Source organism: Amblyomma maculatum, chromosome 4 (genome assembly GCF_055883805.1).
Source record: "Amblyomma maculatum isolate TAMU_Amacu chromosome 4, ASM5588380v1, whole genome shotgun sequence".
Lineage (NCBI taxonomy): Eukaryota > Metazoa > Arthropoda > Arachnida > Ixodida > Ixodidae > Amblyomma > Amblyomma maculatum.
The window spans coordinates 15,771,273-15,797,312 of NC_139347.1; the positions used below are offsets into that span (position 1 = coordinate 15,771,273).

The 26,040-nt window shown below is 46.2% G+C and overlaps 1 protein-coding gene across 4 annotated transcripts in view; it reads right to left on the reverse strand.

The window, feature by feature from the left end:
- Positions 1-26,040, reverse strand: part of LOC146190336 (dopamine receptor 1-like) — a 389,794-nt gene that overhangs the window by 135,904 nt on the left and 227,850 nt on the right. The window lies entirely within an intron of this gene.

Genomic DNA, 26,040 nt, shown 5'->3' on the forward strand with positions numbered 1-26,040 from the left:
TTATCATTAAAATCATTTCGCGGTTAGTACAGTGCCATAACAGGAGATATGAGACGACAGTTTAATTACAGCACTGCGGAATGTACGGCGTCTTCTGGGAACCCATTTGTCAGGAGCAACAGCCAGCGGCGCGAATTATACGTACAGTTCCTGTTCGCGTTGGCTTTCTACTGCTTTGTGCAAATAGAATATTGTGGCACAAGGTAAATGCTCAGTCAAATGATGTGTATTTTTTCATGGCACCTCATTTTGGTTACGCCGCTGTTAAGTTTTTCAAATCCAATCCAACGTCTCGCCAATGTGTTTAGATGTCCCTCTGTCCTCGAGCGCAGTACTGTGACCAAGCACTGTCTAGGAATTAAAATTTGGACAAAGATGTGGGCAGCAAATTCATGTGATTTCCTCCTGTTGCTAGCGTGAAAAGGAGCAAGAAGTTGCTGTAGGTGATGATTCGAGAACAGTGTATGAAAGAAGCTCCAGACACGTGACAAAATAATAGAGCTTCACAATATAGGATAATCTGTGTTGGACTGTATAACTTTTGTCTATTGTCTGCCACTGTTGGTTCGTCAGCTTCTTTTCTAGCGACAGCCTATTATACGCACCCTCCCTTAACGGGTTAAGCTTCATCTGCTTTCCATGTTTGCACAGGCTTGATTAGGCGCTCACATTAGCGTATTACATTATACACAATAAAGCAGGTGGCGTTGAACTCTAAGTGCAGTTCATAGCGTCACAACCATGCATGTTGGCGCTTGGATAAAGCAGCACTGTCTCCAGTATTTTTGATAATCGCACTTATGGACAGAGGCAACATGAAGCGCCTCGCTTCCAATTAGCACATCCGGCTGCGCTGTTAGGCCTCTTACCTGGTTTGCAACGAATACAAAAAAGAGATGGTGGAAAATTTTGAGTAGAAAAATTGGCAGAGGCTTAGCTTGGTTAAGCCCGGTAGATTGCGAAAGCAATACCCGTAGCTACGCCCAGGTTCAACTAATGTTCGGCTGGTGGTGGTGCTTATGGATATGCTTGTTATGGTTAGACTGTGGTGGTTATACAATTATTCACTCTGGATACGACATGGATACGCTGTTCCTCCGTCTCTGTAGCTCGCTGCTGTCTCTTACGCTCATTGCGACGAGCTTCCCTAGCGGTAGGTGGCATCGTCGAAGGAGATGTTAAACCGCCGGTGGAGGCACCGCCACTACTCGCAGACGGCGCGAGATGGTCGCCTAGCTCTTCGGCGTGACGTCACAACACCTGTTGCGCTCCTGGCGGACAGCGCGGGAGGTAGGCCGCCGGTGGCACGGCCACTACTCGCAGACAGCGCGAGATGGTCGCCCAGCTCTTCGGCGTGACGTCACACAGAGGTCATGCGAAAGGCCAATGGTGGCACCGCCAAGGGAAGGCAAAGGCTTGAAACTGTAATTGGTATTGCTTTCTCAATAAAATGATTATATAAACAAGAACTGAGAAAAAGTAAGCACGCAGCGACCCAAGTTGCGTCCCCGTGAGACTATTCGACACAGAGCACGCATTCACAGCACCTGGAATCTTCAATGAATATGACGTCTACTGTCGCCGGCATAACACCCATGTCCAAGGAGTTCACAACTTCCGTCCGCAGTGATAATGCCTGAGAAAAGAAGAACAAGGAAGTGACGATGAAATCGCTTCCAAATGACATCCGACCGTTTCTGATCATGTCATCTTTTCTTTTGTGCGTGTGTGCGCGGGGCCTGTACATGCTGCTGACGCCTTTCTTCGTCCTCCGCTTGCGAAGCGGATTACAGTCGTGAGTTATGAATGTGACGTCTGTCATCGGGGTCGCCGCATCTGGGACGCCCTTCGCGATGCTGCCTCAATGTCGCGCCGACGAGATTCTTGCTTCCTTCGGACGTGCGTCGTCAACGATAATAAGGTCTCTCGAGGGCTGTTTCAGATCTCTCCATCTCAGGACATCTTTTCTGGTGTTCCTCCACTTTCTTTGCCCCTTGCGCATATTTTTACTTCCAAAATACCGCACCTGATCGTGATGTATACGACAAAAAACAAAATATGTTACGAAGCGCAAAAATTGGGATTCTTCCTGTTTTATCGTTCGTACCTAAATGTTGACCATAAAAAAAATCAATGCTGGAGAAACGTTTTTGCGCGTGCTATGGGGGAAGATAAGCAGCACTTTCTAACGGTAGGTGCAAACGAAAGTTTGAGAAGGACCTCGCTTCTTGCTTTTCTTTTCTACTCTCAATATAAGCGCGCAGATCTGGTTTCTTTCTCAAGCGAGCGACCGGCAAAGAGTCCTTCATCGGGGCTCCTAAAGGTTTCCGTGGAGTCGTTATGAGTGTGGTACACGCGAGGAGAATGAAGAAGTCATACAATGTATGTGGAGAGAAGAGAGGAAAATTCTAGTACGCGGAATCTAACCTCACTGGCGTGAACAAAGGGGAATTGCACGCGAACGGCGCACTGATAGGTGCACACCGTATATGCGCCATACAAGCAAACAGTATACCGGTGAAAGAAACCGTCGTCGCCTTTCGTGAAGCTATCACAATGCTCGCGTTTTCCCAGTACATTGACTATTAATCAAGAGAGCAACATCAGATTGAGTAGTCCTCATGCTGTATTGCTTCTTAACACGAGCTGGCTATAGCGCTTGCTCGATATATGCTTCAGAGTCCAGATGCTTGCTCAAAGAAATTGGTTGCACCCGAGTGTTTCGCTGGTCTGCCTCCCACCTTCTATCTCTAGGTTTCGGTCAAGCAAAGTGATTCTCGCATATACTGCGAGGGCTGGCTCTAAGATTTGTTTACCTCATTATTCGTATTTATCTTTTGATAAGGAGGCTTTTTCTCTGAAACAGCAAAAATAAAAGAAATAACCATAGAGCCTACAAGAAAACCACATTTTGTCATCTGACATAAATTCTGTGGCGTGGTTCTTGTGTTTGCAAATCACAGATGTTATACTCCGGTTATACTAGCTGGTTAGTAAGGCACGGTAATACCATATTCTAGACTGCTTAATTGATTCTCTCCCATGATTTTGAGGACGTAGATGTACGAGTGCTCGCATCGCAGAACAAATTACGCGAATGCTGGTAAGAAAAGAAATGAGCTTACGGGATTCGGCAGTTACGTGCCTACTAGAAATATAGGTGTTTCTATGCAACGATGTTGAATGTCAGCCTTGCTTGTCCCGACAAGCGCATTCGGTACGCCTTTTCGGCTTGTTCAAATGCGGACCCTTTAGAGACGCAGAGGCACACTTTGAGCAGTTATGCCGCCCTCTTTATTTTCAAGAATGAAAGCTCCGTGGGAACAGCGAAGACCACTTTGGCGTCGAGATAAGGCTGCATACGGATTCAAGCGACAACAGGTGGGCCGGCAGAAATGCAAGCCCTGAATGACCGGTGACAGGAAACGCATGAGATGCACACTCGTAGCCCGACAAAAAAGTCACTAAGGATAAGTAGTAGGTGGCCAAGAGCGGAAGGTAAACAGAGACAGAGTGGCAGACCGGTAGGCACGATAATGCAGACGCCGCATTCACTCGGTCTTCGTCACCAACGATACGTTCACTTTAGAGGAGAAGCCGCTATCGCTGCTTTAGACAGTTGGTGATGGCAGACCGACACATTTCGTCAAAGCACAGCAAAAGCTGTTGGCGACATTTTTGCCATTGCTGGAGCTGGTGAACAATGTTACCCTCACCTTCCTCTGCATGCTCGTGAGTCGCACCGGCATTGCTACAAGTCTGCGACCCCTTGACACAAACAGAAAGCAAAGAATACGCCAGAAAGAACTTCGGAATATGTCTTCGTAGAGGTGTTTGGAACACGGTAGAACAGTGCATAGGGAGGGCCAGCGATTGATGAGATGTAGCTTGCCATTGTGGTTTTGCGCTAATGACCTCCTCTTCCATCAATCCTCAGTACATTCGCTTTCTTTTTTCACTTTCTTCTCAACCCTTCAGCTTTTCATGATGCTACGTCATCCTAGTTTAACTTTAATTGTGGGACAATTGTGGGCATCCATCTGCTAAGCACATGTAAAAGTGCCTTGCGTTATTAACTCCCAAGATGTATCGGTGCTAGCCTGCTGTGTACTCTGTGATTTGTGGATATGTGCATTCCTCGTTCCTACTGCACTTAGTTATTTGCGTCAGCGCTCTGCCTTACTGCTATTTCTCACCTCACAAGACGGTGAAATAAGAGAGAGGCATATCGTGTCACCGATAGCATTCACGTAATGCGTTCACAGGCAGAAGAAAGTTAAAAACTAAACTGCGATGTTTTCAGTGCGCACGTGCGAGGCTTCACACTGCTGCGTAAAGGGGAAAAAAGGAAAGAAAGGAATAATGAAACAGCGAAAGAGGACACAGGGGAGGGCTCCTTGTTTCCAGATTGCAGGCAAGGCCCGAAGAGTGCTTGCCTGGCTTGACCACTCAACATTATTCCCAGCAAGCAAGCGTGCTGCTCTCGCTCCCGTAAATCAGAGAGACAGAGGGAAAGGGGGGGGGGGGGGGGATGGCAGATGTCTTCGTCCGCGAACTGTAGCGCAGGTTAGTAGGAGTCGTGCAGCGGACTACGTGGACGACTGCTACTACAAGCCACACAGCCCTCCCTTGCGAAAGACGTTGCGTCAGCGGGCCGTTTTCACGTTTTCGTGCCCTTGACGTTAGCGAACACTTCATGGTGCCACTTTTTAGGGCCGTCGCTTTCTCCCGCTGTATTTTTTTTGCGTAACACTCACCACTTTCTTTTTAAGTGGGAAGGAAAGGGTCAGTCAGTGCGTATGGAGTGAAACGCCATAGCTTCTGCCGTGCCGAGTGAATCCCACCGGCATACACGTGGACAGCATGGTATTGCGAGGGTCAACGCAATGAGTCTTCTTTGGGAGTTCGATGAACTGTCTGGTTTATTGTATAGATATGTACGGGACGTCCTAGCTAGCATGAGTATAGTATCCATGAGATAGAAAACTAGCACAGTTTGACGGGAATAAAATTGCTGCTTGACAGCGAAAGATATATAGCCTCGTTCGTCGGTTGTAGCTTGGATCAACGAAGCCATACTTTACTTAACAGCTTTGACTTAGTTCGAGCTATTTTTTATCTTTTTTACCGGTGGAACGAAAAGGAAAGCTTAATTTAGAAAGTGAAACAGGGTCTAATAATATGAAAGGGCACTCAGTTCCTGAGAACATATAGGCCGAGTTCCTGCAGACCTAGCGGCCTGTTCGTGCTCTGAGGTTTTGCGTGTTGCAGTGCACGGCTGAGCACGAAAGGTCAGATCAGCTGTACAATATCTGGTAGATTGAGAATAAATATCGGTATGCAGTCAGTGGCAAGCAGCTACAGCCGTCGCAAGTTGCACGTTTCACAAAAAAAACATTGCTTCGCGGAGAATCATATTTTTACACTTTTTGACCACTCTTTCATGATGTAGTGGCTGTCCCCATGGGTGCAACAATAATAGGTCGCTGTTTGGGCTGAACATGGAGGCAATATTTTAAACTTTTTTCAGTTGCCTTTGAAACCTTCGAATATGGCTTGGCTTCGAATTTGCATGTATTATTTAAGCCCTACCTTTCTACCTTAGAGGCAGATGCCCGCCTGCTGAGTGACACTCGATCAGGTCCGATACTTAAGCTCCGACTATAAGGGTATGACCCAAACTTAATTATTTTTTCCTCTCTGCGTTGCAGATCCTTGTTTGCGTATCTGTGCTATGCTACTCTCTTAATCAACAATTCCTCAATTGAAGCATCTATTAGCCCCAATATACTGATTATCTTACAGTCGCAAGGTACCTCATTATGTGAAAGACCACCCGACATATGTATAAAGCCCCCTTCTAATCAAGCCATAAGAATGTGGCTGCGTGACCTAGGGGCAACATGTTTCACTCGGGATCCAAGGGCCCCGGTAACAACTGCGACCTGCCAGTAGCATGTTCTTAATTTTTCACTCAACTTTAGCTCATACGCTAATTCCGACAACATCGACGCAATATTTTCTGATGACTGTGGCCCTTAACGCCATCGAGTAAAAGACGACAAATAAAGAACGACAAAAGAAAAAGAGTGTGAGAAACAATGCAGAGTCAGTGGAAGGTCTCGCAGGTAGCCTTGGTAGATTGACAACGAAGTTGGTTGTTCGTCTGCCAACTACTCGTTTGCGAGGGTCAAGGCTCCGACGCTGAGAGTCGACCGGCTGTTCGTGTAGGCCCAGCGAGACCTATAGACGTCGACATTACGACGACACATTGTTGGCGCAGACAATAGGCTGATTGTGGGCCTCCTGCTAGAGTCACTCTGTCACTCCTAGGTGTAGCTGTAACTACATTGTGCGGTAAATTATTGCCTTACTTCTTAAGTTATTTTTGGCGGCAGCTGAGTTTTAAGATTCAAGAGGGCTGCTGTCCAAAACCAAAAGAAAGAGCACCAACGAGATCAGCAAAAGCAAGGGTGACTGGGATCTTCCTAATGATGGATTGAATTTTGCCTCGGCTGCTGTAGATACCAGTTTAGGTAGCATAATGACCCTTCTTGACGTCTATGTTAGCATGGTAGCAAGATAAGGCTGTCAGAACCTGAATATTAACTGAGGCATGCGAAGTATGGCAGAAAAATAAAACAGAAATCATCATGAGGAAAATTCATGACTGGCAGCGCTCCAGTGAATGAATGTTAACGAGGCAAGACAAGCATGTTGCGCACCCGAGTTCTCCTCTATATCACGCCGTGATGCATGACACTCAACGCATAGCGAACGAAAACGAGTCAATGCGCCGATATCCCCACCTTCTCATGAAGTTAAACATGAGCTTGATTTAATAGAAGCTATAGCCCGCCACAAAGTCAATTCTCTTCACGAATGGGTAGAGTTGTTTATATAAAGGCATGATGATATTCGAGAGTTTGTGGCACGACTGTATAGTAGGCCTCTGAACAATAGATGCGTTACGCTACGTCCATGTTGCGCGGAAGTATACAACAAGTCAGGAAACGGGGATTCATAGTGAGGGAATGTGGTGCAAGCGGCAAGACCTTGCTCATTACGCTAGGCCAGTGCGTTGCCGACGCGGGCGAAATTCCGCTTGCCAGTAGGGCGCTCGAGGCTTTGTTCAAGGACTTGAATACTGTGTGAATACTTTGACCTCGTGCAATTCCTAAGACCCGTTAATCTCGGCAGGCGCCCGTGTTCCCGGCCCCACGTTGGGCGCCAAGATGGGGCATCACTACCCCTTGCGGCAACCTTGCCTTCTGAAAAGCCAGTGACTCGTCCAAGTCGCGGAACAAAACGAGACGAGTCCTTAATTAAACCATCCTGGCTCGACGGCGCACAGGCCACAGTGCACAGCCCGCACAGCATCGCATAAGCCTGCTTGTGTTAGGCAAGACCCCTTTCTAGCGTGAGCTGCCAGCAGCGAGCGCAGCGAGTATCACTACATGCGACGTGCTGTGCTGCACCTCCAGCAACGCTGAAACTAGGTTAATTGGTACTGCAGGAGGCAAGTAATAGACTTTGCCAACTAATAGGTTAACTATGCTAGCGCTGCAACGGTGAATTGTTAAGGCGCTCAGGAAGGCAGATTAAGCAAGACAGTTGTTTCGTGTGGTCGTGTCTTTAACAGTTAATAGTTTTGTAATCGGGTTACTAATCAAATCAGCTACTATTTGGGATTTCAAAAGATTGAATTTCGTTGGAAGCATGCAAGAAAATGAGTGCGTTGTTCCTTCATCCCTCAGTAGGGCTCGAAACATGGCTTGTCGACAGGTTAAGTGCATGGCTGACGACATGATATAGGGGTACGCTATATGCAAATTAAAAAATGCAGATGTCGATACGCTTTACTTGCGTTGTTAGCAGCATTTGACAGATGCACTATTTGGCAAATGTCGACAAACACTGAGCCATCGCCTATTTATTCTACTGGGTGTGTTTTTGACTTGACTTGACCCCCAAACAGGTCACACCTCAACTCGAGTTCAACACGCACGCACGCGCACACACACACACACACACACACACACACACACACACACACACACACACACACACACACACACACACACACACACACACACACACACACACACACACACACACACACACACACACACACACACACGCACGCACGCACGCACGCACACACACACATGATGTAGGAATAATCCTATCCGCCCCCTTGTAGTTAGGAAGATTATATGTCGTCTTGTGCAAAGAAAGGCAGAAAATGTAGCCAATATTTCCCGCTCCAGCAAAGTAAAGCATAGAGCAAGGTTGTGCGTTGTATATCTGGTGTGGTTTGCAAAATTCCTTTTCTCTGCGGATTGGCATACAAAGGACAAACCAGGTGGTGTTTGAATATCCATCTCCGAGAACACAAAAACGACAGTTCTTCAGGGGTGAGTGAGCAGCTGCGAGAGCGCAGTAATTGCAGCCATATCTATGAAGACACAGAGGTCCTGTTTCGCCATCCTCAGCAAAGAACCAGAGTGGTGAAGGAAGCGTTCCACATCGCCTCGTGTGAAAACTGGGTGAGCAAGCCTTCGGTTTCGCTATCTTAGAGAGAAATGGGATATCTGCGGAGATTTTCAATTTGTTCTCTTCTTCTCCATGAATTGTTAACTGACCGTATCTGTTATACCTGTTCTTATTTAAGAGTTAGTTTTTTCCCAATAAACCAGTTGTGAAACGGCGCCTGTCCTTTTGTCTCCTTTTCTGTGTCTATGCGCTTCGTTTGCGCCCACTTATTCATCATGAACAGCCTTCAACTAGCCCAACGTTCCATTATGCTGAATCCGTTTAAACCCAGCATGCCAACAGCACATAGCGGAATTACCGCGTGCGTGCTTATGACTTTTTATAGAGTTCGGGCGTGCTAGGTGTATGTGTTCAGTTCACACATTTTACAGGCATTTTGTAGCGTGAACTACACTGGCCGCAAAGTAGCATTTTCGCTTTGGCGGTGGCCAAGCCGCGTACGTCCTCGCATCGCTCCTACATCACATCTGGCGAGCTACATCAGTGTAGTACTAATGACTGATAGCTAACTATTTACTAATCAGTGCTAATTAATTGCCAACTAGTCACTAACCAGGACTAATGACCAACTAGTCGCTAACTAGTATTAATTAGTCATTAGTCATGACTAAATAGCCATGAGTAATGCCAATGAATGACTATGACGTCATCACATGGTGACGCCATTGGTGATGACGTCATTACCGGTGATGACGTCACTTTGCCGGGCGTTCGATACAGACGTCCGTGCGGCGCCATTCATTTGGCGTTTCCTCGAACGCCGCACCACAAAGCATATAAACCCTGTTTACATGAACCCGACAGCGGAGGTTTGAGTTGGGGTGTTGAGTTGAGTGGACTTGGCCCTGCCGGGTTGACATGAACCCGACCCGACGAGCACAGAACCGGCTCTGGACGAGCGGCGATTAAGGTGGCACCTCGCGTTGAGGCGAAGAACTAGCAGACGGCACGCGATTCCGTTTTTTCCCCGCGCATCTCTGGCGTTTACCGTACTGTTCTCCTCTCCCATTGTACCGCGACTCCTGCTTCCTGCAGCGGGGTCGTGTCCAGTCAACCCACCCCCGGCGCGAAAGTTGACTGGACTCGACCTGTCGTCGACCCACGCCTTAATACAATTATCTGGTATTGCAAATGGTCGCAACTTCCAACATGAAGTTTTACATTTGGTTCATTGTCATCGTTCTGGGTTAATTTGAGGACAAGTTGTTCTAAACAATTATCCCTGAAACTCTTGATTGAAAAGTTGACAAGTTTTTCTTTACATGGACGATGGTGTGGGCTAAAGCTCCTCACATGGGCATACATGAAAGAGAGAGATCTAAGGTAGGATGGTTCGCTGTGAGAGCAGTGACACATGAATCGTTCTAAGTTTCACTTGCAACTACTGATTTGAAATTTTCTTAAACGCGAGCAGACCTTCGAGCTGCTCAGCAACGATGCCATCGCAGGCAGGAGAAGAGAGCAAGCTTCTACATCACAACTCCGGGAAACTTTTTTTCGTGAACAAGAAGCCTTTCAAGATGGCACGGGATAGTCTTCAGGTAGCAGGTGATGCTAGAGGAAAACTTGGGCAACTCCAGAGTTTCTTCACGAATTTTGAGTTTTTCCTTACATCGCATTCCTTGAGGTGCAAGAAATCGTGTATCAAAATATCAAACTCAGCTTTTTTTAAAAGTGCAAAACCCGGGAAACCGAAATCGAAAGTAGATTTCCACCAGCATGTGACGTGTCACTGCCCGACGTCTGGATATATGGCCACAAATTCGATCTTGTTCGTAATGGTTACTTAAACTGGCGAGTCACTATAGCGGAAGTCACTATATTTATAAAATCACCGAAAGGAAGCTCGAACATCTGTCCTCAGCAAACGCAGAGCATATGTAGACAGCCATTCATGCACGCAGTCGCATTAAACATTCGAGGTTGCCTGTAGAAACAGTCTTGATTGAGTTCAAGCAATTGGTAATTTTAGAATTTGTTTTCGCTGCAAGAAAGCATCGAAACGCTGCGTGGCACACATGACCGGCAGATTGGGGCGAATGTACCGTCAAAGTGCCAGTAAAAATTGAGGAGGTAAAAAAAAGGCCGCAGTTGCCCTTTATAGGAGAGCTCTGTAAAGAAAAAAAAGCAGAGGCCAATAGAGGCCGCGGCGAAATTTATGGTCGAGTGTTGAAGGCCAAGTTACTGTCATTGCGACCATACTTAGGGCGAAGCGAGAGTTATCGCAAACGGCTGACACGATCTCAGCAAGAACAGTACCGATGCTTCACCAGCTACGCAAAGGAGTTGCGCAGCTGGTGATATCGCCACTCACGTACTCGAACACGCCCTGACCTCGGTTCTATTTTTGGTACCACGCTAAAATAGAATTTCGCACTTACCTCGATGAACACTGCCATGGACGTTTGGTAGCTGATTAAATGTTTTCTGCAGCGCACCTAATCTGAGTGACGCGATTGCTTAATGTCGTGTGCCTTGCAACAACGTTGTACACATATTTTAATTGAATATATAAACGCTTAAAAGTGATCTATATCCTCATGCCTATGTTTTCCCTAAAAATGCGATAAGAAAATCTTGATAAATAAAAGAGAAATAACTGAAGGCACTTGTAAACAACCGTCAGCCACTTCTAATGAATTCTGTTGAAATAGGAATAAGAGCTGTCAGGTGTTTGCAAAGTTTTCCATCATATTTTGCGCTAGCAAACCAATGTGTAACTGAACTGCAATTATGGTTGGTCACTTGCTCTGAGTTGGCTGCGCTCAGCATATAGTATTTACACAAATGAAGGGGTAACATTTTCCTAACTGGCCAGTCGCAAAAAAGCACTGCCGTCCGATCAGCTGCAGTCACTGTCAAAGTACAGTGCATCACAACACTCTTGGCCGGGAGAGGGATGAGTGCAGTTCTGCAGCGTAGTGAACGCACTTACAAGGTGTTTCCCGGCTGTTGCACCGACACACCCGCCATAACTCCCTTTGTGAGCACAGTCAATTGTTATAGTTACCGTTTAATTAAGTTCCAAAGTGAAATGTATTTGCCGGGCGGGGGGGGGGGGGGGGAGGGGGCAGAGATAGCGGGGAGGGGGGTGTCGACTAAATTTTATATAGTACTGGGTAAATGCGCTAAGAGCACTGCAACTGATATCGGACAAAATGCTTGGGAGAAATTGCGAGACGGCAAAGCATCGCTTGTTTTCTTTTCTGGTTTAACACAAACTGGCTTAAGATGAAATCCTTCGCAGCGGCACTCAGAGAGAGAACGGAGCCAGAAAGAAAGCTCGCGTGCCGCTTTCATTCCCCTCCTAATTCCTCTGCCCGACTTCAGAACTCCACGCTTTATCTTATATTCTCTTCCTCGGTCTCCCTTCAACACCCCCATTCCCCTCTTTATTTTTCTCCTTTTGCGGCGCCTTCTCATTTCCGCTGACCTCCGTCCACGGATGCCGTGCTTCATCCCCACGCAGCAATTGTGCGGCTTCATTTGGCGTGAACAACCGCCAATTCCGGACTATTTTGTTTAACAAATTGGTACTTTTAAGCGCCACTTTCCAGAACACGTGTCCTTTGGCCAAGGAAGCTTTAGCTTATAAGGTACGGTTTCTTGTGGCTTGAAAGGAAGGATCTGGCAAAAAGGTTTGGCTTTCAGAAAACGAAAACATTTTTCACCTAAAACACTTAACCGCTTGTTTCCAGGGAGTATTCCGATAACGTATCTGAGAAATTCGGCTGCGAAGCAGCCTTGATTAGTCTGCGTTGTCTAAATGCAGCTGTTTCCTGCAAAACATGAATAGCGCTGCGTTGGTCTTTTATGTGAACATATTTATTGTCAGAATCTTTAGTCCTTACGGAGCGTTTAAGGGGCGGGACAGTGTAATCAAACAGAGCAGAAAAGGTGATGCTGTCGTTCAAAGATTTGAAGCTTTTAAGAATGTAATGACATTAACTGACTGATAACATTCGCTTGTTTGCACGGCATATTACGCACGAGTTAATTTTATCCATACGATAAACCTAGGTGCCATGTCACACACGTCGAGTCCAGCGTGGGGTTTAAAAGACTTACGAGTAAACGTAGGCACTTAATCCAGGAGAAAAAAAAAAAAACCCAAGATTAGAGAAGCAAGGCTCCGGAGAGGCACTGCTAGTATACTACACACACGCCCACCGTCTACGAACTTTGCGAAAGAACATTTATCACAGGGTGTCAGCGCAATCCCCCCGACGTCGTCGCAAAGCACGCCCGGCGCAGCCTATAGTAGCTAACGTAACACCGTTAAAGCCCTTACACGCCTGTCATGCAGCGTGTTCTTCACGAAAAACCTCCCGAGTGATCGTATATCATCTCGGCACTTCTTTTCGAGTCGAGCGCAATAAAAAATGCTAACGTGGTTAATCACAGTGCGATCAAGTGGTACGCAGAGCTCACTACACGTTTTGCGACGTTCGAAAAGCGATGCTTATTTTTGCACTGATATAGTGACGGTGACGATGCAGAGGCACGTTGACTGCGTGTGAGAAGATAAGGTTGTGTAGTGCATGGTTCCAGAATTCCCCCACAGGTTAAACGCCTGTTAAAAGACGGGAGATGTCGACTATCAAACTGAGGTGCCTGGTAGGTGAGTGACATATTTCCTTTCCTAGTGCTTTTTCTGTGTTTCTTCGGTTGAGTGCGGGAAAGTTTACTTGAAGATAGCAGTTTCCAGACTACAATTTTCTTTCTGGGTGTCCAAAGCTGAGAAGAGCTTAAAACTAACGGCACCAAAGGTTCAGGGCGTCTTGCACGTGCGGAACTGAAACTGAGCACTCCTTAAATGCCTTTTTGTCGGCCGCAAGGAGCTCGCCCCGTGAAGTATGAGTGACTGCAGCGATGAAAAATATGGCACGTGCGATGTATGTAACTGATGCGAATGAGATCAATTGCGTCTGGCCAAATGCGGATAAAAACAACGTACACGATGCCTTTATCGCTTCGTTTTGCTTGCCACTGAGCTGCGTTCGCAATGGGTCATGTGTGAGCCTGAAGGCTGTCTTTGCCCCCCTTCCCCCTTCCCTTGTATCCTGCAAACCATCGCCGTCATTATGGCCTCTTCTGCATCATATGCATGTGTGTACGATGTGAATAAATATTTACAAACTTGGCGGACCAGTTTCAGGCACGACGTAGTTCAGGCAAGCATGATGAAGAACACAACAACAAAAAGGTCCAACCGGGATGATACCTCCGTGATGGCCGAATATTTCGGCTGCTTGTGCATGCTGTACTGCGCATTGCCTTAAAGCTTTCCGGGGCTGCAGCAACGTTCGGAGCACGTATAGTTACGCTGCAGGCAAATATCGATCAGAAGCAAAAGAAACAGCAGTGACGAGGGCAATCGTTTTTGGGCCACTTTGAGGAATTGTTATCGAGGTATGAAGCGTCGTAAAAACGATAGTACAATACACAGCGATGCACAAAGGATGGCGAGGACGAAGCACCGTGATGGCACGAAGGGCGTTTCCCCGGAAGGAGATGAAACGGTGGGGTAGACCGTTGGCTGGAGCAACGCTGCCGGTTGTGACAGCGACCGCAAGCTTGTCGGGGCAGTTGGGACGTGCGCAGCCGTTGGCAAAGGCTTCTCTTAATCTGTTCCCCACTTGTACAAAGAGCGTCAGCCGTGAAAAACAAATGGAGGAATGTCCCCGCAAAGCATCGGAGGAGAAAGCTAACACGGCGAAATGTGGAGGGAGCGTGCAGCGAGGCGTATTGCTCGCTTGTTGATGGCAGTCGCAAAGGTGGAAGAGACATGCCTACTGCAGCAACTTAACGAGGGCTTTACGTTTTTTGATGGATGTGCAACGTCTGGAACAAGAAAACTGCAGGAAAAAGAAATCAATGAGATAATAGAGAAAGAGAGAGAAAGAAAAAGTTGGAGACGCGGTAAGACGCGCGTGATGAGAAACATGTGACTCGTAAAGCGCGAGGGGACTTCAGTCCAGCGAAGCGGTGATAGTAACCTGCCGCGACAGAAGCACAAGGGCAGAAAAGGAAAAAAAAAGAAAAAGAAACGTCCATGCAAAGTCAAACAGCAGCGACAGCCGCCAAAGACGCACCAAGAAGGACAGGCAGTGCGAAGGGGTCTGGCGGAACGATCACTGAAGTCCCGCTGAGTCCTTCGCGCGCTCTGGGCGACGTGACCTGAGCCGAAACGCAGCCAATTTGAATCAGAGCACGTTCGGAGATCGACAGTCGTCGTGGTGTGCCTGGGCCATTGTGGGCTCATGTGGTGAAGGCGCGCCTTCGACGCCCGTCTTCTTCTCCTCACCTTAACCTTCTCGCTGTTATCCTTTCTCTGGTCCTCGTTTCTTTCTTCAAAGCCCAGTTTTTCTTTGGCGCTCACCGAACCTCCATAGCGAGTGAGTGCATGTGCGAAACGGAACCGAAAAGAGAGAGAGATTTTGTTTGAATGTCGGTGAGGGGACACCTTTACAACGCTCCAGCAGCGCCGGACCGCTGCAGGCAACAAAGACGCTGACTGCTGCTTGCGAAGCACTTCCCTCTGGCGACCTGTTTTGCTCGTCTCTCATTAGTTGCGTATCGTTGCACTATATGCCCTGTAGCAACTGTGAGCAGCCTACTAAAGTCGGCGCCACGAACGTGGTGCGTGACATGGCTCACGTGTCCGCAAGGTCTCTCGCGTCGATTTCTTCAGTACTCTTAATTCCTCTTCCTGACGTTTTCATTTTCTTTCAATAAGCTCTTCGATTTCTTGTCTTTTTAGTGTTCTTATCAAGAGCAGGCCTCTTCTTCTGGCCCTTTCCTCCGTTCGCTTTCAAACCAACAAAGTCCTTGAAAAGAGCAGACATCTGGTGCTGTCTCGATCGTCTTTTTTTTTTTTTTTTTTTTGTTCTTGTCGAGTCTCGAAAATATCCACTTCACAGAGGGTGCGAACAAGGTCGGCGGCACACTCCTTGTGCGTTGGCTTATTGGGGCGCGTGTGAGGGTCGTCAATGAGTAGCTTCATGAACTATACGCGACCTGAGTGCTGGTGCGTTGCAATGTGCGATGCCTGACCGGCGCACTGCGACTGCCTGCACCTTCCCCTCCCTCTCTTTTCCTTTGCTTACCACAATCCCAGACACTTCCGAGTGGTCTCACTGAGGTGCGATGGAGATTGAGAAAGCCGCAGAAAACCGATGTTGTTCCAGTGGTACGTGACAAAGGGCCGGAGATGTACGGTGCATTGCTTAGCGCACATAAAAAAACGTGAAAGGCTGTTTCTCCCAGGAGATAAGAAGTGCATAGAATTCGTGCAAGTGACTAATAAAAGAAATAATTAAATACGATGCACGTCGCGCATATGGGCATGTCGTCAAAGAGAATATTCTACTACCGCTGACAAATAATTTGCGTTGCTATCGATGAAATGGCGAAGATAGAGTTTGCGCATCCATACTTTATAACCATGTGCGTAGCAGAGATGAAAGTTTCCTAGGGGACAGACACCCTATCGTCCCTTTCTTTTTTTCATCGTGGTGAAATCCGCGCTAAGATCCTTTAGGATTTCCTTGTGAGCTTCGCATAATTTTACGAAAAAGTTCAAATCTTCTGACGAGCGAAACCTGTCAGGTCAACAAACCACTACCCTTTCACGCACTAATTGAATGAGCTTGTGTGGATGATATTGGAAAGTTGCGAAATGTAATTCACCATTGATTTTCTCGGTGGTGCTCCTAAGATCCTATTATTTCAGTTTATTGTAACGCAGACATTGGATATGTGAGAATATTTTTCCTGACCTGCTTCCGCCAATTTATTTCTCTCCCATTCCTTTGTACGCGTGCGCTTTAAACATGGAGGTCTTAGTAGGATGCTGGGCTATTATGTTATCCTGGTGAGATTAGGAGAAAGCTAAAAAGAAAGAAAGAGGAGGATGACGATGAAGTAAACTTTAAAAATGGAGATACTCTCGTCAAAATATAAAGTCGCCATCAGTAAGATTTGACCAAAGGCGCCGTAATGAGCCCCATCAATGATTTTTTGTCAATACATGCTGATAAAGCTGAGAAAGAAATGAAATAACAGGCAGTAGACGAGGACAGTCTAGACATAATGAACATATGAATTGTACGGGAAGTCTCGTTATCATAAGACGAAGGAATGATTATAGGCGTTCATCGTCTTAGACCATTAAATGCAATTTCTGCGATTCTCGACCTGTTGTTTCGCGAGAATGGACGCATCTATTTCCTACAACCCAAAACAGGCGTGTGCTCGCGATAAAAAAAAAAAAAAAAAAAAAAAAAAAAACAACGAAAAAACAGGTCTAACGCCACGGGGTACGTCCGAATGCAAGGTCCAGTGTGTGAATGCGATTAGCTTGAGACCAAAACAAAAAGTTACGGCCGATTTGCATAGTTAATCAAATGCGAAGTAGCTGCGTAGCATTGCTTAGGCGCGGAGAAACAAAAATTTGAGAAACAGGCGCGGAGGTAAGTACAAGCTGCTTCACGACGCGACGAGCAGCTCGGAGCACCGCGCGTGCATGCCTGCTGTCCGTGAAGGCTGAGGAGTGACTGTTGCGAGGGGAGAGATGCCGAAGTTGAGGACGCGCGAGCGACACACGACTGCTCACTCCGGACTAACACACGCGTGTTGTTGTTGTATGGACTTTGAGTGAATTATTTTCGAAGAGGGGATACCAGGACACAGGTTATGTCAATTGCCCAGTGACGGCCGCCACTCCCGCAACTGACACGCCTTTCTCTCACTGTCTTACTCTCTCACTTGGTGCATCTATGCAGGCGCTCCGCCCCCTCAGTGTTAAATCACATGATGCGGACGTCGCCACTTCCCATTTCTCCTTTTCAAGTTCAAGGAGATGGACAGAGAGAGAGAGAGAGCGCGGCTTGTGCTGCAGCTGTGCGGCCGCCCCGCCTCCTCAATGCTGAGCCGCGGGACGGGCACGTCGCCACCTCTCTCTCCACTTCAATTTCACGGAAAGATAGAGAATGAGCTACTTCGGATAGGGATCGACGTAATCCGTGATTGCGGCTAGTAGTGGTACGCAGTAAAAAAAAAAAAAAAAAAAGGAGTGGGTACAAGGTGAAAATTTAATGACTAATGCAGTTTTCGCTAACATCTGTAACGCGCTATTCCGAACATCGTATTCGCATTGATTCATCATTACTGAAAAATTAAGTTGAAAAAGTTTAAATAAACGTTGAGAATTAAGGCACTCGCATTTCGTTCTCTCTACACAGCGTTCTTGATATAACTTCTAGGGTTCGAAACAAAAAGCCTTCGCAGCTAAAAAGTTCATTTCGGCATAAGTCAATTGTGGACAGAAATCACAGACGTTTATTTATGTATTTACTTGCTTTGGTTTGGCTAGTGGGGTTTAACGTCTCAAAGCGACTCAGGCTATTAGAGACTCCGTAGTGGACGACTCTGGAAATTTCGACCACCTGGGGTTTTTTAACATGGCCTTAAATCGCACAGCACACCGACGCCGCTCCATTTCGCCTTCATCGAAAAGCAGCCGCCGGCGGTCGAGTTTGAACCTTATTTATTTATTAATTTACAGTATCCTCAGGTTAAAATACATTACAGCGGGAAGGGGCAAACATTAATATTAAAAAAAAATTATAAGGGCATAGAAAAAAGCTGTCCATCTGTAGTGAGGACATTCCTACGTCTCCAGAATGGTAGTATCATAATTGGATTGCGAAAGTTTCTTGGGCCATCTGCACTGTACGTATTCGCGGATGCACTGCATAAATTGCTCCTTTCCAGCCACGTCTGCCAATGCCAACTTTTTCCTTCATACTGTTGATGTTCCCAAGATTCTGGCCACTACTGTACTGTCTTGTTCGTCAGACGGGATCTTGCGTCTGCAGTTCGGTCTAACTGGCTGGCACAGGTATAGTCGACTCATTGCGTCTGTCTTCATTTTGGTTGCTGGATTCGGCTTATACTTTATGGTGTACTTTTAGACAATAAGGGTAATCGCCCATCTCTGAATGCGTGATGCTGCAGTACTCAGAGTCGGCCTGTTTCCCTTGAAGAGTCCAATCAGTGGTTCATGGTCAGTCTTCAATGTGAACTTCCTGCCCAACAAGTAATCATGGAACTTTACCACAGCCAACACAAGAGCCCGGGCTTCCCTTTCCATCCGAGAATAGTTCTTCTCTGCTTGTGACAGCACTTCATCAATGCCCTCTGGCGAGACATCACATTCTAGCACTAGTTCCTTCGTCGGGTCATAGTGCGCGAGCAAATCAGAGTTCACAAGATAAATTTTAACATCTTAGAACGACCTTTTCTCTTCAGATGCATACTTCCATTTGCTTTCTTTCTGTAGCAAGCGGTACAGAGGTACCAGTAGACGACATGTTAAGCAGAAATCTGCGGTAATAGGTGATCAGGCCCAGGAAGGATATGAGTTCTTGGACATTTTTTGGCGCTGGTGCTCTCATTATGGCGTCCATTTTCTTTTCCGCCGGATGCAAGCCGTGTCGGTCAATTTTGTGTCCCGGGTAGGTCACTTCTTGTGCTCCGAAAAAACATTTCTCTTTCCAAAAGTGGATACCATTTTCTCGAAGGATCTACAGAACCTCATTTACCGTCTTCACATAGCTGTTCTTTGTCTCTGCGATCAGGACATCATCAAAGAAGACTTCAGTGCCTGGCACATATTTCATGAGTTCTTCCATCTTCCTTTCGAATATTGCAGGGGCTGATGCAATGCAATTTGGCAGCCTATAGTAAGCAAATAGGCCTTTCTGGGTGTTCAGTAAAGATATTTGCTTTGCAAGCTCATCCAATGGTATGTGGCAGTAGACTTCACGTAGGTCCAACTTTGAAAACCAGTAGCCATCCTTGAGAGAGGCAAACTGTCTTCCCTTTTCGGGAGCGGGTACTGGTCGACATCACACTCGGGATTGACTGTGACCTTGAAGTCCCCACAGATCCTCAAGGTTCTATCTTTTACCTTTTACCAATGAGAAAATTGGCGTTGCTCAATACCTGTGACTTACTGGAGACAGGATCTCATGCTGACACATTATGTCCAGTTCCAGTCCCACTTTTTCGCGTAGTGCATATGGTAGTGAACAGGTTTTAAGGAATCTTGGGGTTGCATCTTCCTTCACAGCAATGCTGGTTAAAGGGCCCTTCATCAGATTTGCTCCTGGCTGGAAAGGTACTTGAACATTTCTTTCAGCTGCTGTGCGACACTTGAGATTTTCCTGTCTGCACAAAGTATACCTACCTCCTGGTCAGGCAGCCAATGGAGCTTTTTGATCACGTCTCTACCATACAGTGAAGTTTCTGGGCACTGCACGATATACTGTTTAGCAGCAGCTTTGTAGTCCTGGTGCTGCGCTGTCATGTTATGCACCCCACTGACAGGTAACGTTATCAAGTAGACTAGAAGATCCTTGTTTGTGGTCTTCAGGGCTGGTCACTGTTTGGCATGGCAATGGTATGTTACTTCAGGAATTATGCAGACTGGCGAACCCTTATCAATCTGCATGCCGAGATCCACAGGTCCCAACTTCACCGCCTTGTGTAACGGCGCAACCAGAATACTTTAGCTTGTTACTGTGTAGATGTCAAGGAATTCAGTACTGTCCTCGCCCGCTTTCACACTCACCGCGTTCGCCTGAAACCTTTGTTGTCTTTTTCGCTTTTCGCCGAAACATATCGTGGGTGTCCTTGCTTGTGGTACTTAGAGCATGTCGACGCTTTGTGTGGACGGTTAGAAGCATCATGTGAGCAGTCGCCGCAACGAATGCACTTACGCGGCGTCTTTGCCTTTGCGTGCTTCGTCGCCTTCCTGGCGTTGACTCCGTTCGCCGATTCCAAAGCTTTCGCTTGGGGTAGGCTCTCAACGTTCTGTATCATCGATTCCGCCGACGTAGCGATGTCTACTGCTTATTGAAAAGTGAGAGACTTCGGCTTAGCAAGGAGTACGCGTTTAACCATGCTCTTTAGCAGACTGATAACAAATCTGTCCCGCGGGTTACATTCAAAGGCGCTACCGAAGCTACAGTTGTCGGCATTTTCGCGAAGTTCCACCAGGTATTCGATTAGCTTCTCGCCCGTGTTCTGTACGCGGGTTTGAAACCGGTATGTTTCATAGGTTTCCGACGGTGCCGGGTTCAGGTGGTGCTTGAGCAGTGTAATGTCGGCATCATAGTGTTCATCCCGCGGCTTTTTCGGCGTAAGTAGGCTTCGAATTCCACCATATACCTTCGAGCTGAGGCACGTTATGAGAAGCGTGAGCTTGGGTGCGTCGTCGCTGATTCCATTTGCATCGAAGCACGATTCAAGCCGCTCGGAGTAGTTTTGCACATTTCCGCATTCGAATCGAATTGTGGCGGTGCCGCGGACACTGATTGCGCCATGCCACTAATATTGCATAATGTTGTTTCTTTCGGTATTTTGTGCTGAGTTGCGTGCACCTCAGGGAGGTTTTCTTTTTCTCAAAGTGTATTTTACACCCACTCCTGCTTAAGGCTTTGCAATAAAGCCAGCAGTCTTCTGTAAATAAAATAAATAAACTGCGCGCCGATGCATGCTCTTGCGTCTCACGTAGAGTCGTCGGGTTTGCTTGGCGGTTGTTGTGCGTACATATTTCATAAAAGCTGTACTTGGAACCATTCCAACTACTCTTCAAGATTAATTGTGCCCCCTCTGGTATTATTTACTGAGGATTTGCGCATTTGCACCCAAATCCAGGATGTGAATATTATGCACCACGAACAGGCTCGTTTGCACATCGAAGTTGTTGGCATACCTAGGGTGATTGTTGTATTATCGGGCTAAAACGTCGCAGTTGCAGTCAGACCACGTATTTATTTATTTTTTTTTTTACTAAGAAAGGCATGCTAGGCGTCTTAGGCTCTGAAAAATCTATTTTAAATAATGGTGAGCAGCCCGCGTCCCTTACAGTATAGACAACACCAAATTTCGGCTTTTAAAATTTCATGGACTATAGTCTGGAAAATGCAGTATATTTTGTTACGCACTGAAACACGCAGTCATCAGAAACGTAATATTATAGTGATGCCACAGTGCATAACGAAGCATGTCGTTCTTTGGACAACGATATCAGACTGCATAGCGACGTGGCACTGTTAAAAGGACTCAACTCTCACTTCCTGACTTACCTGTTCTCTTTTTTGCTGCACCTATCTGTTAGCTATTCCTTTTTGTTTGGTTACGAAGGGTTTATCTCGTCAGGGTTTAGCAGCTGCGTCGCCCTGTTATTTTATACTACTGCCCCTTTGGTTGGTAATTTCCAGATTTTCTGCTTTCACACTGGGCACATGTGCAAGTGCTCTGAACTACTGACGTCTTGAATTTCATTAGCAACGTATAAAATTAATATTAGCAATATATATATATATATATATATATATATATATATATATATATATATATATATATATATATATATATATATATATATATATATATATATATATATATATGCTGTTGTTGCCTCCTCCGTTGTGTCTCAAGTTTCACGGCGCACTTACTCTCCGCAATCTACCACGCGAACCGCATTAGAAATCGAGGCGCGTCGAGCCGTCTACTCGGTTGACCTACCCCTTAGCTGTGCGATTTCCATTCCAATTGTCTCCACCTGCATAACACAGCCCGTTTCCTCACCACTGTCGTTCACACGAAGTGACGCACGTGGTAAGTAGGGTCGTACCATGTTACGCTGGCGCAACTCGAAACGGCTAATACTCGGGTCCAGTTACGGGTGAGGGTGGCATCATTGATAGAAAGGGAGATGTACGTGGTCGATAAAAGGCTGTTTCCGCGATTGCGAGAAAATGCACCATGCATGGTATAGGCTGGGTCGGCGAAAGTCCGATCCGAATGCTTTATATCGTTGGGATCCGCGAACGATAAAGGAGATACGTTACCCTTAAGCTATATATGCACCACTGCAGGGACGCTCGTCTACGGTCGAGTCTCTAGTTTTAGTACGGCGGAAGGAGCTACCAATCTGAAACGGGCGTGACGGTGCATGCCTGTCAGCGAGACAGAGCACATTACAGGACTTCCATTGGCTAATGTCTCTCTCACGAGGTCATGACCGAGAATAAATTCACCGAAAGCTGGCAAGGTGATTTCGCCACAGGCACACTGACTGAGATCAGCGTTGCTGAGATACGCGACGAAGCATTGAAGCGAAAGAGGATGAAAAAGAAAATTAACAGAAAGGGGGAATATTGCATTTTGTAGCCGTTATTCTGCCAATTCAAAATGTTTCCTTCTATGCTGATGGCAGCGTTCGTCTATAACGACACGTCTGATAGTGGACGAGGGATTTTATTCGCTGCTTCAGGTAGTAAAAGCAGGGCTTAGAACACGATGGGGGTGAGAGAATGAGGCAGGAAGTTTTAAGAGTTCTTGTTCTCAGGTGAAACAAAATAATACTCCATATCGCTGGCATGTTTATAAAAGAAAAGAGCAGGTTACTTTTAGACGTGCCATTATGTTCTTCGGAAGCTTGCCTGCTGCTTAGTGTGGGCATCTAAGCGCTAGCATTAAAAAAGAAAAAAGAACTCGCCTTGACAAGGCGACATCGCATACGCCCAGGTTGACTGGGCCTTGCTGACGGCGGATAACATCACAAAGGACAAAGTTTTGTGTGCACTGCTGTAGGCATCTCATCAGCGCTTACGAAAGGCCACCTGTCGTTACGGCGGCCTTAGTCGAATGTGAAGTTTTCTATGAGAAAATAAAAAATGGCGAGACAGATAAAGAAATGAGCCGCGATCTAAAATAAAGGACATAAATAGAGCTTGAGAAAGACGCGAGGGTGATGAAAGAAATCCGTAACGCAGACCGAATTTCGAAATACGTGGACAACTGCTAAAGTGTAACGGTCGTAGCAGGCATGCGTCTTCCCTTTGACCTGGAAGCAGTTACGGAAGAACGCTGATATGTTCTAATATTCTGATATGATTTGACAGTACATTTTGTCAGCCAATTCTTCGCATGCACTGTCCCTCAAACTTTTGAATGGTTTTTAATGTTGTCGTCACAAACCGAAGAAGCCCTAACAAAAACTAGTGGAACCACGTAGTTGACACGAATGAAATGCACAGCAAATCAGAAAAGTAAAAAAAAAATTACTTCCCGTCATGGTTAATTTCTGCTCAGCGTCTGTGACTGACTTCGCTTTGCATTTAAATGATTCTTAACCTTCCATCTCCCTCTCTCTTAGCAAAGTTTGTCTGCAAACACTGTAGTACAAGTAACACTGGGATCGCTTGGTCGTCCATCAAATAGGGCCTCAGGGGTGCAGTTCCTATGCAAGTAATCAATGTCTTGACTGAAGATACAGCTGTTGTTTTCTTTCCTGGCTTGGAACCTTTTTCTTTGAGCATGCTGTCAAGTGTCAAGTGATGCAAGTGATCAATGTCTTGACTGAAGTCTTTTTTTCTTTTCTTGCCAGGAACATTTTTCCTTTGACATGCTGTCATTAAGCCCTAAGTTGTCTTTTTTTTTTTTTTTTTTGCCCAGACACTTTTCACGGAGCATGTGTTTATTAAGCTTACAGTCGTGTTCTTTTTTTTTTCCCAGCGTTTTGCCTAGCACTTTTCTAATTGGCCATGCTTGCATCCAGGATGCTGTCACTCTTTCTTTTGAACTCTTTTTCATGAAACTACTCAAATAAATTGTATCAATTTCATACCGGATTCGGTACACCGGTTTATTGTACAGGCTGAACCGATATGGAACCGCGCGGAGCCCTGATTCTAGAATTTCTTGTACGGCCGGTGGCCCTAGTTTCCGACAAAAACCACGACGTCAGGCTAGGAAAATCATACAAAGCTATAAAATAATAAGACTTACACGTCAAAAATTAAAAAAAAAGAAGGTTAAAAACCGGAAAGAAAATTGTGCCCACAAGCCGGGATTCGAACTTCGGTCCTGACTCCTCCACGACCGCCTTATCTTTCTAGTAGTTATATTTCTCTCTATGTAGCGAACTTTCCACTTTCGTATTTTGCTGGTTTTTCTCCAGTGTACAAGTTGTGGTTGTAATTTACCGATCGCCCTTTAAACACGCTTAATCTTTTTCCAGGCTATCACAAGGGGTCGCTAAAGTGCCGCATCTTTATAATGCATCGCTTTCTTGCAGACAAAGCTCAGAATATCGTACTTTATTAGTTCTGATGTGCTTTGTCATCGCCTTCGGACGCAGGTAATTTTTGCTACACACAGAGATATCCAGCACACTAATACTTGTAATACTGCATATTTTAGCTTCGCGTGCTACCAAAGGAGCAGCGACATCAATGAATATACTTGCGACTAAGTGTTTTGCATATGTAAACACTCGAGGAAGCGCCGCCCGATATGCAGCTATCTGTGCATATTTCGATGGTCCGCGATGTGTTTCATTTATTTTCGAGCGTATTTTTGTCGTCTCTAATGAAACGCTACGTTTTTCATTGCACTAGTGAGTTGAAGACAGCAGATCTTCAGTCGCAGATATGAAGATGAATCGCAACATCGGACGAGCTGCAGCGACTGTAGCACGTGCAAAAGCAATGTGATGCGCGTATGTATTTGCAAGCGCACAGTTCGATGGCTTCATATCTTCGAAGTATTTGTGAAACAACGCGAACTTCACATATACAAAACAGTTGTAACGTATAATATGGATGGCTTCATGCTTATTTATCGCGCTGGCATGCTACGGCATGGTTATTCTGGTAGAGCGCCATCGATCGGCTTGGCTTGAGTTGAATTCCATAGAAAATACTGTCCGGTATAAGTTCCGCAGATGATTGATTTGTCCGGTTTCAGTTAAACCGGATGCGACCTGTCCTATATATTAGCTGCACACCAGACCGCTCCACCCGGTTTCAAATTCATAACGAACTGGGATGCCCAACTGAGAGGCATACCGGAAAGGGTCTGTCCGGTATTTGCTCCATACCGGGCCGGTCCTTCCGGATTGAGATTCATACGGGACATGGTATCTCCGATATAAACCTGGTTAACTTCATACAGGACTAGGCACCCCACTATGAGATTTATACGGGATAATAAAGATCAGGTAAAAACCTGTTTGGTGCGATAGAGGAGTTTTTGCTAGGGGGAGCATGCTGTCATTAAGCAATCATTATCACTCCTATACCACACCTGGCAGTTCATTTAGTGGCATAAAGCGGAGAAAGCCGCGTCGCTTCCAATGCTGTGTGTGGGAAGCGATGGGTATTCTTAACTATTAGCTTAGAGGGCGGAGTTAACCGCATTTCCGAATGACAAAGCCAGACTAATTCACTGCCTGTCCACGTGCAGGGCGCCGCTATAACACGGCCGCAAGCGAACGAAGTATGCAGACTCCTCGCGAGCGATTCTGGCATGCCATCCTTCTTTCAGAGATGAAAACGCGTACTAAGCTAAAAAAAGAGAACGATCGGAAAGTATGTTGAGCGGAAAGTTTTTCTCGCTCAATCT